Raw genomic sequence first — 16,590 nt, 5'->3', positions numbered from 1 at the left:
TCATGAAAGAACAAACCAATGTCTTCCGCTTTTAATACCACGTATTTCACACATATGACTCTTGCTGCTTCCATGTGACACTAAAAATATCAGGAGTGCCAGGAAGTCTCTTTAATCATCGTTCTCCAATGTGCTCAGGAGATGAAGTCATTCTGTGAAGTGGACTTCAGTTGACACCACTGAGAAAATGTCCTAGAGAAAGTAAAACTTGTAGTGGCCTCATACTTTACAGAAATAATCCAACTTCTTTTTTCATTTCTTTCCGGTTTTTGGACATTAATTTTAATTGGTTCAGGGCAACCTGTTTCTGCATCAAAGTCTTGGGAAGCTTCCATCTGTTTTTAAACTATACTATATTATATTATATTATATTATATTATATTATACTATTTATTTATTTAGAAATAGAGTCTCACTGTGTCACTCAGGCCAAAGTGTAGTAGTATGATCACGGCTCACTGCAGTCTCAACCTCCCAGGCTCGAGCCAATCCTCAGGCCTCCGCCACCTGAGTAGCTGGGACTACAGGTGTGCCACCATGTCCTGCTAACGTTTTATTTTTATTTTTTGTAGAGACAGGATCTCGTTATGTGGCCAAAGTGGGTCTCAAACTCCTGGTCTCAAGCAATCCTTGTGTCAGCCTCCTAAAGTGCTGAGATTATAGACATGAGCCATGGCACGCAGCTGATTTATTATTTTATTTTCTCAGAAGTCTATGCAACCTGATTCTTAATACATAAGGAAAGAGAAGCCAGTCAAAAGTGGAAGTAGTTGCACACAATGAAAGTGTCATTTGGCACTTAGACAAGAGAGGCGGATTATAAAAATAAAAGATCTACATGTCGCAATTGGCTGTGGGCTTGGACTCCAGCACTTTTTATTTTTATTTTTTTAGGAGATAGTGTCTCACTCTCTTACTCAAGCTGGAGTGCAGTGATATAATCATAGCTCACTGTTATCTCAAACTCCTGAGTTCAAGTGATCCTCCTGCCTCGACCTCCCAAGTACCTGGGACTACAGATGTGCCATCGCTCCAGGCAATTTTTTTTTTTTGAATTTTTGTAGAGACGAGGTCTCCCTGTGTTGCCCAGGCTAGTCTCAAACATGTGACCTCAAGCAATCGTTCCCCCTTGGCCTCTAAAGCGCTGGGGTTATAGGTGTGAGTCCCTGTACCCGGCCAAGAAACCAACCCCACCTGCTTTCTATATAAAGTTTAGCATCTAGATACGAAGCAAAATAAGTTTTCAAGATCAAGGAGTCTGAAGGGAAGCTGCTGGGAGGGGAATGGGCTCAAGGCAGCGTTTTCTGGTCTACAGTTTTGCTTATTCTTGGACTTTCCAAAGTCCTGAAAGAAGCAGAAGGAAAGTGAGAAGAGAGGAAGAGGCAGGAGGAAAGGAGGAGGGCTGCACCTCTGCGGTTGCAGATTAGCCCAAGCCGGCTCAGTGGCTGGGAAGGAAGGGAGGAAACCCCCAAGGCCGAAGGTGGAGTCAGAGTCCTGGGTCCAGCAGAGACTGGACAGGAGGAGGGTGCCGGGAGCCAAAGACCTTCCTGCTAGGACTGCAACCTCTTAAACTGCTTAGGCTTTTATCTAAATTTGATATGTCCGCATTTTGTAGACCTCCAAACCAAGTCACTCAGGGTAACCCAGACAGGAAGGGGAGGATGATAGGAGAAGGTGCCCCACCTGATGATGCCCTTCTGGCTTTTATCCATTCCTGGGAATGACTCTTTCTCCAACTCGGGGGATACCCCTATGGGAGAATACAGTGGCGTGGACCAGCAGTGGAGAATTCCAAGTCCAAAAAACGATTGGCATTTTCAAGGAAAGTAAGAAATCATCCTGCATATATGAAATATTGGGAAAAAGGTTGTTACTAATAATTCTCAAGCGACCACTCTGGTGAGACTAGGTTTCTCTGGGGATGTGTGGAGCAGGGTGTATGTACCGCGTGAGCACATCCCACCCTTCAGACTCCTTCAGCTCCTGTCTACTGTAGCAGTCAGAGGGCAACTCCGGTCCTCATCTCCTCTGAGCGACCCACTCACTCATTCACTCACTCATTCATTCACTCGTTAACTCATTCACTCACTCACTCATTCACTCATTCACTCCTTCACTCGCTCACTCACTCACTCACTCACCCTTTTACTCACTTGCTCATTCATTTACTCATTCACTCACTCATTCACTGACCCATACACTCACTCACTCACTCATTCACTCACCCATTCATTCACTCATTCATTCCCTCATTCACTCACTCAGTCATTCCCTAACTCACCCTTTCACTCACTCACCCATTCACTCATTCACTCACTCATTCACTCACTCATTCACTCACTTATTCACTCACTCACTCATTTCCTCATTCATTCACTCAATCATTCACTCACTCAAATCATTCACTCATTCACTCACTCATTCACCTCTTCACTCACTCATTCACTCATCCTTTACTCACACACTCACTCATTTATTGACTCATTCACTCACTCACTTGTTCATTCACTCACTCAATTCTTCACTCCCTCATTCACTTGTTCGCTCACTGACTCATTCACTCACTCTTTCCCTCACCCATTCACTCACTCATTCACCCACTCACCCATTCACTAAGTCATTCATTCATTCACTCACTCACGCATTCATTCACTCACTCACTCACTCATCACTCATTTATTCCCTCGGTCACTCACTCATTCACTCACTTATTCACTTGCTTATTCACTCACTCATTCACTAAGACGCTCATTCATTCACTTACTCACTTATTCACTCACCCATTCACTCACTCACTCATTCACTCATTGACTCCCTTGGCAATTCATTCACTCACTCACGGTCACTCATTCAGTCATTTACCCACTCACTCACTCATTTCTCCTTCCCTCATCCACTCACTCACTCATTCACTGACTGACTCACTCACTCACCCATTCACTCATTTACTCACTCATTTACTCCTTCACTCACTCACTCACTCCCTCCTTCATTCATTCATTCAGCAGCACCCATGACAGGTTCACTCTGTCCTGGGCTCTGCTGTTGCCCTGGGACTGCAGCAGGGAATAGTGAAAGATCTCTGAATCCACGGCATTCACAGTTCAGCCAGGGGACCTTTCGAGAAGCCCAGCAGATAGGTGAAATGCCCCATATGTGACACTGACGAGGATGTTTTAAGAGCAGCAGGGAGGGAACAGGAGTGTGCATGGAGCCCAAAATTTCTAAGAGGGTGATCTGGGGAGGCCTCACCATGCAGGAGACCTTGCAGGACAGACCTGTGGAAAGTGGGCAGAGTCGGTAGGGAGAGGAGGGCCTGGGTTGAGGAAAGAGCAGGATAGGCCTGAGGTTGTCGGGTGCCTGCATGGGCCTCTGGGCAGCACCAGGATCTGAAGGGACCAGAGGACAGGCCAGTGTGGCTTGTGTGGGGTCTGTGACTCCGAGTCAGCAGAGAAGATGCCTGAATTACATCCTGATAGGTGCACCCTGACTTTGAAGCTGAGGACACCCGAGACATGGAGGTGGGGTGGAGGTTGGGGCAGAGCAGGGGATGAGGAGGGAGCCTGTTCCGGTCCAGGTCAAAGGTCGTGGCCTGGCCCTAGTGGCTCCAGATGCAATGAAGAGCCAATGGGGACTTTCCTGAGGGACTTAGATGCCAGGGTGAAAGAGCACTGCAAGGCTTCAGCCTGAGCCCCTGGGAGGATGGAGTCACCAGGAGCTGAGGTAAGGAAGATTGAGCGATGGGGGGTTGTGTGGGGGGTGCAGAGGCCTGAGCTCAGTTTGGCCCCTGCAGATTTGAGATGCCCACTCCATGCACAGGCCGAGACAGCAGAGAAGGGGAAGAGGCTGCAGCTCAGGTAGCCCTGGGATGTGCAGCCCCACATGCTGGGGCACTGGGTCATGGTGTCCTCATGGCTGGTAGCTGCTTCCCTCCTGGGATGCCAGAACTCCTTTAGGGCACATCGGCAACTCCTGCGCTCACCACTGAGGGGAAGTGGGAAGGGCAGCTGTCCCTATGCATGTTCTCCTTCACCTTGTCCTAGGCAGGTCCCAGGCAGCACCACCCTCCCAAGTGGCTCCCCTTGGCCGCTGTCTCTAGTGTTCACAGCCAGACCCTAGAAGAGGGCTGGACTCAGCGGCTCACTTCTGATGAATAGAACCAGGCAAAAGAGATGGCGGTCTCTCCTGAGATTGGATTGGGAGGAGCTGAGGTTCTGTCCACTGGAACTCTCCCCCTGGCTCTTGGTAGGTGCTAGTTCTGGCAAAGCCAGTCACCCGCCCAGGGCAGAGGGCAACCTGAAGCTGATGCCACAGAGAGACTGGGGCCTTCAGTCCAACAGCCTGCAAGCAACAGAATCCTGCCAGCAACACAGAAGTGAGCATGGAAGCAGCTCCTCCCCTGATGAGCCTGAGCCTTCAGAAGACACAGCAGCCCTAGGCAGACACCTGCTGCAGCCCTGGAGAGCCCCTGGGGCAGAGGGCCCAGTGAAGCCTGCCTGAACTCCTGGCCCAAGGAGTAATCATTCCTGGGGTATAAGTGTGTGCTGGTGTGGGCCTTTGGAGTAATCTGTCAAGGGACAATAAAGAACAAGCACACACCTCAGGTCCTACTGGGTGGAAGCTGTACGGTCAGCACGGCATGTAATATCTTCCTCTTAAATTAGAAGATTCATTGCTAAGGCCAAAGTTAAAAAAAAACAAAAAACAAAAAACTCTAGTTGTAGCAACATTGAAACACATGACTTTCAAAAAAAAAAAAAAAAGCCATAGCTATTCTTTTCCATCTTTGCTACAGGTATATATTAATATATGTTAATTCCCTGACTGACTGAGCAATGGGCCAAACTCATAAGAACAGATGTGTGAGGACCGTCAGTGACCACCCTGACCCCAGCCCTTATACACAGACAAACTTTTGAACATAATCCGTAACCTTGGGGGTCTTGACACTCTAAATTTTATTGTTTTTCATTAGCTATTTCTATTCCCTAAACAATACCTGTTCATCGCAGAGAAAAATGGCATTGCCTATACTAAGCAAAAGAAAGGAAATAAAATGCTCAGAAACATTTACATATGTATGCAGACTCACACACACACACACACACACACACACACACACACGCACTCACACACAGGCTCGCACTGCGTCTAGGCCTGCCTTTTCACTTATTTGTATGTCCTGAACATATTTCCATGTCAGTAGACACATATCTTTGTAGCGGTAACAGCAACTAAATATTATTGCAGCGCATATTTTTACCATCATTTATTTAACTCATCATGTTTGAACTGTTAGGTTGTATCTATCATTTTCTGTATTACAGACAATTTGATGACAAATGACCAATCCCCTAATGTTCAATATAAAAATATCAATTGTATAAGAGATAACGGGTATTTGGCTAAAATAAAATTCAGTGTGGCCCACCTTCTCCACATGTAACATGCTCTAAAAAGGCATGAATAATTAAATTAGCCCTTCTATTCTCCAGCACAGATCCTGAGCCCAACTGTGGGTGCAGGTGCTTAGAGCCTCGGTCTGCTCTTCTGCCCGCCAGAAGGCAAAGGCCACTCAACTGTCACCTTAATTAAGACAGCCAGGATTCGCCTCTCCCTTTTAATTAATAGAATAATGCTCAGGTTCACTGCATGAGAGCAGCGCTCTCTGACTTTGCATTCATCAGGATAACCTAGGTGGTTTGTTTAAAAATACACATTTCCTGGCTGAGCTCCCAGAAACTGGACTTCAGTGGTTTAATGGGGGTGTGCATAGGACAGGTGATTCTGAGGACCACGAGGGGTTAGGAATTTCGCCGTTAATTCTGGCCAAGGGAGAGATTAGACCATCCAGCATTGTCTGCAGCATATATATTTTTTTCCTCTTTTGCAATGAATATTTGATGCTCAGCGGGATGAGCCCCAGGATGAGGCACACATCCAAGAAAAATCCATGCCTCTCCATCTTTTCCCCAGGATTGCCCTTTGGTGAGACTCTCCTTTGCGATTGCTTCACTTTCCCGGGTTCATAGAACAAACCTCTTCTTAGTCTCTTTTGTTGTTTCCTATCTGTTCAACAAACACCCACTGCGCAGGACCATCCTCCGGAAAGCCCTCGAGTGGGGCCGTTTGGGAGCCCTTCTTCGTGGGGTGAGCACTGAAGGAACCGGGATCCCATAAGCCCGTGCTTTTGTAGGGGCTGCTCCCTGTCCCATCGCAGGTAACTGGCACCAGGATGTTAAGCTGTGGATGGGCAACTGGCACAGCGCTTTGGATGTGCGTATTTCAGCACGTGGAGTTGGCCGGTGAAGTCAGCCGAGGTCGGCACAGCGTACAGCAGCGCGCCTGTCCGTAGGGAGGAAGGGTCGTCCCGCCTCCCCGCCAGGTCAGTCCCGTTGCGCCTCCTCCTATCCCACTCTGACTTTCGCGCGCCCATGCGTCTCTGAGTGTAGCGCCCCGATACTCTCCCCCACCCCAAGGATTCTTCTCCCCACGGGACGAGCTGGGGGCCCGGGAGCGCCACAGACCCCGTGGACCCGGGAAATCGCAGCTTCGTCATAGCTAAGCTCGCCGCGCTCAGCTTTTCCCACCACCTGGAGGATCCACTCTCCGTGCGTCCTTCCCGACCTCAGGCTGCAGAGAAAACGTGGGGGCGGGGATCGAGGAAGCCGCGCGCAGAGGCTCCTAGCGCAGCCCCAGGAGGAATCCTGCCGCCAACAAGAAGCTGTGCGCGCGGCCGGGCTCGGCGCTGACAACAGCCGGATCTACCGGGCCTGCCGCGAGCCTCCGCGTCCAGGTGGGGTCTCCGCGCCCCAATTCCACCCCGCCCCGCCATCGGCGCTCCCCGCAAGTGCGGGGTTTCCACCGGCCCCGGCGTTCGCGCCCACTCACGGTCTCCCTTGCCCCCCCCCGCCCCCCGCCCCGGGAGATGCTCCCGGCGTTCTATTCCGCCCTGCCTTGGCCCGCCCAGCGAACGATGTGACCCCGCCCCCTTGCGGTCTCCCCTCCCCCGGTCGCTGCCCCTGCCCCCACCTGTGGCGCTCCGGGCATCTCTAAAGGCCCCAACCAGAGTCCTCCAACCCACCCGCGAGGCTAGCGCACCGGCAACGCGGCCCCACCCCCAGGGACCCCGCCCACTTGTGGTGCTACCCCCGCCTCCGCGACCTCACCCACAGCTAGCGCGGCAGCCACCTACGACGACCCCTGCGTAGGTCCTCCTGCCCACACCCGGCCCCGGCCAGCCCCTGCCCCTTTCTCTGCCCCTTTCCCTGCCCCTGCCCCTGCCCCTAGCCGCGCCCCACCCCCGCAGCCCCTCCTGTGCGCTTGGGCCCCGCCCGTCAAGACCCTTTGACGCTAGGGCCGGGCGGGGGCGCGGGCGGGGCAGCTTTTCCGAGTCGGGCGCGCGCCGGCAGGGTATCCATTGCCTGCTGCGCACCCGGACTAGCGGCTGCCCTCGGCCTCCTCGCCTTGGACGCGGACGACTCCCGGGCCCCCAAGGGCTCCTTGCGGAAGTTCCTGGAGCACCTCTCCGGGGCCAGCAAGGCCATCGGCGTGCTGACCAGCGGGGGACATGCTCAAGGTGCGCGCCCCCCTCCGGGCGGCGAGGGAGGGACGGACGGAGAAGGGGAGAAGAGGGAGAAGGGGAGAACAGGGCAAAGGGGATGGGGGAACCGGGCAGAAGAGGGGGAAGCGATGGGAGGACCCGGGGAAAGGTGGGGAAGCGATGGGAAGAACTGGGGAGAAGAGCGGGGAAGCGATGGGAAGAACTGGGGAGAAGCCCGTGCCCGGGAGCGGCAGGGGTACCTGCGGGGCGGCGGGAGCCGGCAAGGCAGCCCCGGGGTCCTTGCCGGGTGGGGCGGAGGAGGAAGGAACATGGCGATAGGAACCTCCATTCGGAAAATAGTGAGCTTTCCACCCTCTCCGGTTTATGTTTTAAATTGAGCCTGGTAGAGGGGGTCGCCTGGAGCACCTTCCGGGGTCGTTCTGCCTCTGAGCTGTAGGATGGGGCCGGGCTTCCCCTCCGAATCCTGGGTACAGCGCGATCACTTCTTAAGTTGCCCCCGCCCCCCAACTCCACCCCACGCCACCCCCCAGCTTGTCGAGGAAGAAACGGCCGGATCCCGGCGGGCCTCCTGTCGCCTCGGGCCCCCCGCGGCGTGGGCGGGGTCCCGGCTGCTGCAATGCGGGAAACGGCAGGGGTGCTCTGGGTTCCCGCCTAGCGTCTCCGAGGCAGTCCGGCAGCCCCTCGCGTTTCCGTTGGAAGATTTTAAAAAAGGGTTTCCTGCACTCGCATGTGCTGTCGCCTTCCGGCTCGTGACAAAACCGAAAACTAAAATGGGTCCCAGGCCCTCCCCGCCAGCCTCCGCGGACGGGAAGGACCAGGAAGCGGGGACTCCCGGACGTCAGCGGCGCCGCAGCGCGGGCTCTGGGCTTCCCCTGTCCTGTAATGTGGAAAGGGCTCTCCAGGAGGGGCTGAGCCTGGGCCCACGACGCAGGCGCTCCGGGAGGACATTTAACATTGAAGAGCGAGAGGTGGTGGAGACTGCGCTCCCCAGGCCCCGGGTGCACGTAGGGGCACCGGTGCCCAAGTTCAGGAGGGTGAGGCCTTCTTGGCCAGGTAGCCTTGTTAAATCTATCTGAAAATCACAGATAACTAAGTATCAAGTCGTCACAGATCATTTTAGTATCCTGAATGAGATGGCTACGGAAAACATGAAAACATCGTTACTGGTTACATGCATGATGCATCCAAAACATTGTTACCTACACAGTGGCAGCACTGATATTTGTGGGCTTTTGAACGTGTGGACTGGAGTGTTAAGAGCCCTTCAGAGTTATGACAGTAGTTTGAGTTGAATGTTCTTTTCTTGGCGAATAAATGCTGTACATTGAATTTACCCAGGAAACTAGGAAGGTGAACCCACACGAAGGACACAGGCCTGTGGGCTGCTCCAGGCGCCCTTAGGGCGTTGCAGGGCCTGAGCCATGCGCTTCCTGCTCAGCCTCCTGAGAGCCCTGACGGCGTCTCTGTTCTGCCTCACACTGGACCCGCTAGTTTCATATTCTTGTTATGGTTCCGAGGCTACAAGCGGTTGGATTCTGTGAGACACTCTCTGTCTTCCTCCTCCGGCTGCTTTCAAATGGGTCGTCTTTTTTTAGAACTGATTTTTTAAGCAGTGATTGATGGGGTGAGTTGTAGTGCTGTCCTGAACTGCAGAGGGAGCGCACTGAGGAACCTGGGTTTTGATGCTGTGCACATCAGCAGAGTCACCAGCCCAGGGCCCTGTCAGTCCCATTATTAAGCTCATTTCTTGCTCTTGTCATCGTTACTCAGACGCCTTTAAAAAAAAGCAAACTCCTGCTTGCCGTCACTGGCTGAGTTTGGCAAATGGGTGTTTACCCTGGAAAGAGGGGCATTTTGTCCTCTGGAACGTCTAAGGCGCCCTTTGGTGAGGTGGTCTGTTTCTGACCACTCTATCCCGTGGGCGTCCTTCCTACTTCCACCTTCCCTTTCCGAACGCCTCCGCCTCCAGGGCTTTAACTTTCCTTCTGTGTGTGCAAAGCAGAGGTTATGACTGTTGTGCCAGTGCCCTGTTTTTTCTTTCTTTCTTTCTTTCTCTCTCTTTTTCTTTCTTTCTTTTCTTTTCTTTTCTTTTTTCTTTCTTTCTTTCTTTCTCTCTCTCTTTCTTTCTCTCTTTCTCTTTCTTTCTTTCTTTCTTTCTTTCTTTCTTTCTTTCTTTCTTTCTTTCTTTCTTTCTTTCTTTCTTTCTTTCTTTCTTTCTTTCTTTCTTTCTTTCTTTCTTTCTTTCTTTCTTCTTTTTGCTGAGGGCCCAAAACTTGCTGCATCTCAAAAGAAGCAATTGCATCCATTTGTTCACGATGAGCATAAACTGCTCTTTAAGGGAGACTAATTGGTAAACCCGGCTGCTGTGGGTAGAAAGACAGAGGTGGCCGCGGAAGCAGGGCTCTGCCTCTTGGAAGCCTGCACAACCGTCCTGCTTTCTTTCTTCAATATCCGCGGGGGGGGGGGGGTTAATTTTAATAAGCCCTGGAAACCAACAAAGCAGGAAAGTGCTAAGACATTGAGGTGTGAGATTTAAAATGACAACCAGCAGCCTCTCATTCTTCCTTCACTGAGGAAGGAAGGAACCAGTTGCCTCTTCGTTTTGGGGCTGCAGGGTATGTTTGGCAGCGACACTGGCCCTTTGTGCTGTGTGACTCATGAATTGAGATAGTTCTTTACTAAGTGTTTTGTGCAGTAGGTATGAAAATGGGGAAAGAGGGAGCACTGTCCGGGGTGGAGAGGCGTGGAGAGACGCTGTGATACATAGCGAGTCCTTTTCTTCTGGGCTCCTGGTTTTCAATCTTTTTCTTCTTTTTTTCCTAACAGCTTGAAAGATGATTTTTGTGTCTTAATTAAAAGATTGAAGACTGTGGGTCAGACCCAAACTAATTCCATTGGCATCAAAGAAAAGGATTCTTTACATATTTATCTATAGGCATAATTAATTTTTTTATTTTTTGCTGAATTATCTGGTTAGTCAAATCATACATTAGAGAAGTAATATTAAAAATTAAAAAATAAAAAATGTATCTGTAAACATATCCCCCTTCCATTCCAGTCTTTGTCTCTGTGTAATTTTAGAACCTTGGGCCATGATGTACATAGAGTTTATATTCTTTTAACATCTTGCTACTTCATTGTTTTCATGTTTAATCTTTGGGTTGATGTATCACAGGTTACTTGACCGTTTCTTACAGGTGTTTGTTTTAGTTTTTTTTTTTTCCCTTAACGCTAATGTAAATTTGAGTGTTTGGATGGTAGTTTTAGCAGAATTTAAGGCAGAGTCTCAGTTAGGGTGATGGATCGATTTATAGTCCCTAGTTTGAGGAGGGAGGTGGCAATATGCCCTTTCTTCTAAAATTGATATGTTAAATCACAATGGACATTTACATGATTTTGAGCACTTGGGACTCCCCTGGGGTTCACTGGTATTGCAAGGTCAGGGCTGGGGATCTTCTGCTGGAGAGGCCCCCAGCGTGCCCAGCGCAGGGTCCTGAGTGTGTTGCTGCAGGACAAGCTCTGGGCTTTGCCCTGCAGCGGCCGTCGCTCTGGGAAGAGCTGGCTGCTCCAGGAATGAGGCCTATGCTCTGAAGCTCACAGTCAGCAGACCAGCAAAGGTCAGCACAGATGACCTTATATGAATCATTCATTTAACAAGCATTCATGGAATACACATTCCATGCAGTTGGAACTTAGAGTGGAAGGCCATCAGTTCACTGTTGTCTCAGCAGAACTTTGTCCCTGGGTCCCTGTTGAACTTAGAGTGGAAGGCCATCTGCTCACTATTGTCTGAGCAGAGCTTGGTCCCTGGGTCCCTGTTGAACTTAGAGTGGAAGGCCATCAACTCACTGTTGTCTGAGCAGAGCTTGGTCCCTGGGTCCCTCTTGAACTTAGAGTGGAAGGCCATCAGCTCACTGTTGTCTGAGCAGAGCTTGGTCTCTGGCTCCCTGTTGTAGCCTCTGCTCCTAGGAGGTGCACGGTGAGTGTTGGGGGACCCTCCACAGGCACAATTGCTGAACAAGGACCCCTCCCAAGGGTGTCAGCCCTAGGCCCTGAGCTCTGAAGAGGAGGAAGGCATTCCTGGGGCCATCTTCCCTTCTGGATACTGAGCTCTGCACAGAGAGAAACTCTTCCACATTCACTGCAGTGAAGTTCATACTTTAGAGACTGGGGCCTGCATTCCCCAGAATTTCCATGGCCACAGGTGGTGGCCGCACCATGCGACTGGTGTCTATGTTCCCTGGAATTTCCGTGGCCATAGATGGTGGCTGTACCATGTGACTGGGGTCTGCATTCCCTGGAATTTCCGTGACTGCAGGTGGTGGCTGCACCATGCGACTGGAGTCTGTGTTCCCCAGGATTTCTGTGACCACAGGTGGTAGCTGCACCATGCGACTGGAGTCTGTGTTCCCCAGGATTTCTGTGACCACAGGTGGTAGCTGTACCATGTGACTGAGGGTCTGCGTTCCCCTGAATTTCCGTGGCCATAGGTGGTGGCTGTACCATGGGAATGAGGGTCTCTGTTCTCTGGAATTTCCATGGCCATAGGTAGTGGCTGTACCATGCGACTGGGGTCTGCGTTCTCCAGAATTTCTGTGGCTGCAGGCTGTGGCTGCACCATGCGACTGGGGTATGCATTCCTCGGAATTTCCGTGGCCATATATGGTGGCTGTACCATGTGACTGAGGGTCTGCATTCCTTGGAATTTCCATGGCCATAGATAGTGGCTGTACCATGTGTCTGAGGGTCTGCATTCTCTGGAATTTCTGTGGCTGCAGATAGTGGCTGTACCATGTGACTGAGGGTCTGCATTCCTGGAATTTCTGTGGTCGCACATGGTGGCTGTACCATACAACTGGGGTCTACATTCCCTGGAATTTCCTTGGCCACAGGCGGTGGCTGCACCATGCATCAGGTCCTCTGTCTCAGGAGTTGGTGCCATTGTCTCTGTTACTCCCTCGCCTGACACACAGAGGCAGTTCCTGACTTTATCACTCCCAGGAAACACACAGGCATCTGTTTTGGATCCTTGTTTTATTTCCCCATCACCTTTCTCATCAAAGGGAAATTCACATCCCTCTAAAGCTGAAAATGGTGTGGGGCCCCCTGGTGGTCTTTCCAAGGCATTATCAGCAGGTAAATTAGATCATGTGGGCCAGTGTACCTGAAATGAAAACAGAAAGGTAAGTCGTGTCACTAAGCTTTGGTGGGAGATTCAGGGTCTTTGTTAGTGGCAGAATCATCCAAAGTAAGTTGTTTGTTCACTGCAGATCTAGATGGTTGGCTGTGTCAGGATTAAACTTAGCCAGTGTCGACAGAGTGTCGCTTAATCCCTCACGGAAGCGTGTCAAGTACATTGAAGAATAGCTGCCAAGTCTGCTATTGTCGGGAGAGAGGCAGGTACGTCTCTCGCTTAGCCCAGTGCTGCAGGAGGCCAGGCTCACGTCAGGCTGTGCGTGTGAGTGGGTTGGATTTTTAGCACTCTGGGACGGTAAAGCACAAACATCTATTTTTAACTTGTGGGTGACCTTCTTCTGTGCTGCTTGAGTCTCTGTGGGCCTTTCTGTTTCCTTCCTGAGGAGTCTGTGCCGGGGTCCCAAGCGTTCTCTGGGCTGCACCTCCGCGCCTGCCCAGTGAGGAGCCTCCTCCTGGTGGCTGTGGGACTGGGCTGGGCCCACACTGTCAGCATCGTCTGGGGTAAGCAAGCCCGTCCTTCCACACCTCAGTGTCCCCAGCTGTTGAACAGGGCTAATCAACTGACCGTCAGGATTAATGGGGATCAGATGCGCTCATCTCATAGCCCTGCTTGGTAAATAGCCACTTCCACTCTGTCCTCCAATGTGCTACTCTAGACTTTTTCTTTACCTCCATTTAGCCAGGTGATTCGAGGTGACAGTGACTATCAAGAGGGATGTACAGAGGAAACCAGTGGAAGAGAGCTCGAGGAGCAGACATGGGCGCAGGGAGCACAGTGCGGGGAGCACGGCTGCAGGGAGCATAGGCATGGGGAGCACAGATAGGTGTAGGGAGCATGGGCGCAGGGAGCACAGTGCGGGGAGAACGGGTGTGGGGAGCACGGGCGTGTGAAGCATGGGTGCGGGGAGCACGGGTGCTGGGAGCACAGGGCATGGAGAGCACGTGTGTACTTGCTCTGCTCTGACAGAGGCTGCCGAGCATGTACTCTGTGCTCAGATGGGTCAGAGCCTCAGTGCCTCTTTTAAAAAAAAAAAAAAAAATCTTTTTTTAAAGATAGGACTTCTGTCTTCCTGGTGGCCCCTTTTAGTCGATACTCTTTTAAGCCTGCTTTTCCAGAGAAAAGCTAGGAAGGATGGCCTATATAGGTTCCAGTCTGGGCATATCTGGAAGAATGGGTCTTTTTTAGGTTTGAGTCTGGCGTACCTGGGGACATCTTTGAACCTCCACTCAGAGTCCCAGAACCACGAGTAGAGGCTCCCCAAATGTCTGCTGGGACTTTCCCCTCTGCTCGCGGATGATGAAGAGCAGAACCTCACCCTGCCACGACCTCTGGGGTCCTCCTTCCTGGAGGGCAGTGCCTTGGTGACCAGCGTGTGTAGGAGTCTGAGCTGGCACCTTCGGGCTATGCTGTGCAGCGGGGACTCATGCCATGGGGCATTCTTGTGTTCTGCACCGGGACTGGTGACGTTGGGCATCCTCGTGCACTGTGGACCACATGAGGTGCACATGAGCCAGACAGCTCCCGGAATTCGGAGCCTGGCTCTGTCTCAGGCCACCCACCTGTCTGTGGCATTTTTGAGGGATTGTGGGGACCGTATGAGTCTGTGTCCCCACCCTCACTGGCTGGACACCTGTGCCAGGCTGGAGTTTTATGTTTCACCATCCCCTGTTCCGAGTTGTGTGAATATTTATTTTCATTACCTACTCTCATGAGCTTTCCTTTTTTTAAAAAAAAAAAATCGGAGACAGACTTTGAAGTCCCCTGGCCCCACCGTTCGTGGACCTAATGGTATTGCAGAAATTATGACTTCAATTATGTATAATAACTGGGGCTACTTTAAAAGTCATGTAAAGGAACAAGGTGGAGTAGCCATTTTAAGCTGTACATCATGCTGGATTCTTAAGTGAACATTATCAGGCTTTCAACACGTTTTCTCTTTTTATTTACTTTGGAGAATATAATGGATGCTCAGAAGCTGTTGGGATTTAGTAAGAGGAAGTTATCCTTAAGAAGCTATTTAAGCAAGGGGACAGTTGGAGTAAACGTAAATTATGAACACACACCTATTCCAAACCAGAGAAATAAAAGCATCAACTGTACTGGGGTTGAAACTTGGGTGCTAGTGTGTCTTTCCTGCCCACAGTGACTGTGGCAGTGCTGTGGGCAGGAAATTCTGGAAAGAAGACTTGGTGCCAGTGGTAATTTTTGTGACGATTCATTTGCTTTCAGCTCAAGTGACTATAGTCTTACTTGCAAATGGCTAGGTCTCCACCAATGGACCACAACACTGACATAGGACACGTGAGAAATGACCCTTGGGTTTTTAACAATTATTATTTTTAATGGACACATTATAGTACATATCCATGGGATACAGTATGATATTTCAATACATGTTTTTCGTGTGTAATTAGCAACTCAGGGTAATTAGCATGTCCATCATCTCAAACATTTGTCATTTCTTAATGCTGGGAATATTTAAAATCCTCTCTTCTAGCTGCTTGAAAATATACAATAAATTGTAAACTATAGTCACCCTACAAGGCTATAGCACACTAACCCTTATTTTTACTATCTAGATGTAATTTTGTATCCATTAGACAACCTCTCCCTTTCTGCCTTCCCGCCGCCCTTTCCTGTCTCTAGAAGCCACTGTTCTACCTTCAGAGGGTAGAATATCGTTTTCCTCATAGAGATCTTTAACCTTCTTGGTTAGATTTCTTCTGAGGTATTTTTATTTTTATTTTATATTTTTGTAGTTAAATGGGATTGCTTTCTTGATTTCTTTTTTCACTGGCTCATTGTTGGTCTATAGAAATGCTACTGATTTTTATATGTTGATTTTGTATTCTGTAACTTTACTGAATTTGTTTATCAGTTCAAAGAGATTTTTGCTGGAGTCTTTTTTTTTTTTTTTTAATATATAAGAGCACATTGTCTGAAAACAGACAATTAGAGTGCCTCCTTTCCACTTTGGGTGCCCTTGATTTCTTTCTCTTGCCTGACTGCTCTTGACTAGGACGTTCAGTGCTGTGTTGAATAGGAGTGGCACAAGTGGGCGTCCTTGTCTTGTTACAGATCTCAGAGAAAAAGCTCTTAGTGTTTCCCCATTCCCCATTATGTTAGCTGTGGGTTTGTCACATATGGCCTTTATTGTGTTGAGGTATTTTTCCTTCAGTGCCTCTTTTGTTGAGACTTTCTATCATGAAGCAGCGTTGAATTTTATCAAATGCTTTTTCTGTATCTATCGAAATGATATTATGGTTTTTGTCCTTAATTCTGTTGATGTGATGTAGCATGATTATTGATTTGTGTTTGATGAGCAATCCTTGCATCGTGGGATAAATCCCACTTGATCATGGTGTATAATCTTTTTGATTTGCTGTTGGATTCAGTTTGTTAGTATTTTGTTGAGGATTTTTGCATCTGTGTTCATCAGGGATATTGACCTATAGTTTTCTCTTTTTATTGTGTCCTTGTCTTATTTTGGTATCAGGGTAATGCTGGTCTTGAAGAATGAACTTGGCAGGATTCCCTCCTCTTCCATACTTTTGGAATAGTTTGAGAAGAATTGAAACAAAAATGTGTAGAATTCAGCTGCGAAGTCACCTAGTTCTGGGCTTTTCTTTGTTGGGAGACTTTTTATTATTACTTAGTCATACATGTTACTCATTATTGGTCTGTTTTAGGATTTCCGTTTCTTCTTGGTTCCATCTTGGTAGGTTGTACGTGTCCGGGAATTTATCCATTTCTTCTAGGTTTTCCAATCTGTTGACATATAGCTGTTCAAAATAGTCTGTAATGATCCCTTGTATTTCTGTGGTATCAA

This window comes from Macaca nemestrina, chromosome 16 (genome assembly GCF_043159975.1).
Source record: "Macaca nemestrina isolate mMacNem1 chromosome 16, mMacNem.hap1, whole genome shotgun sequence".
In the NCBI taxonomy this organism is placed as follows: domain Eukaryota; kingdom Metazoa; phylum Chordata; class Mammalia; order Primates; family Cercopithecidae; genus Macaca; species Macaca nemestrina.
This window is presented reverse-complemented; position numbering follows the sequence as displayed.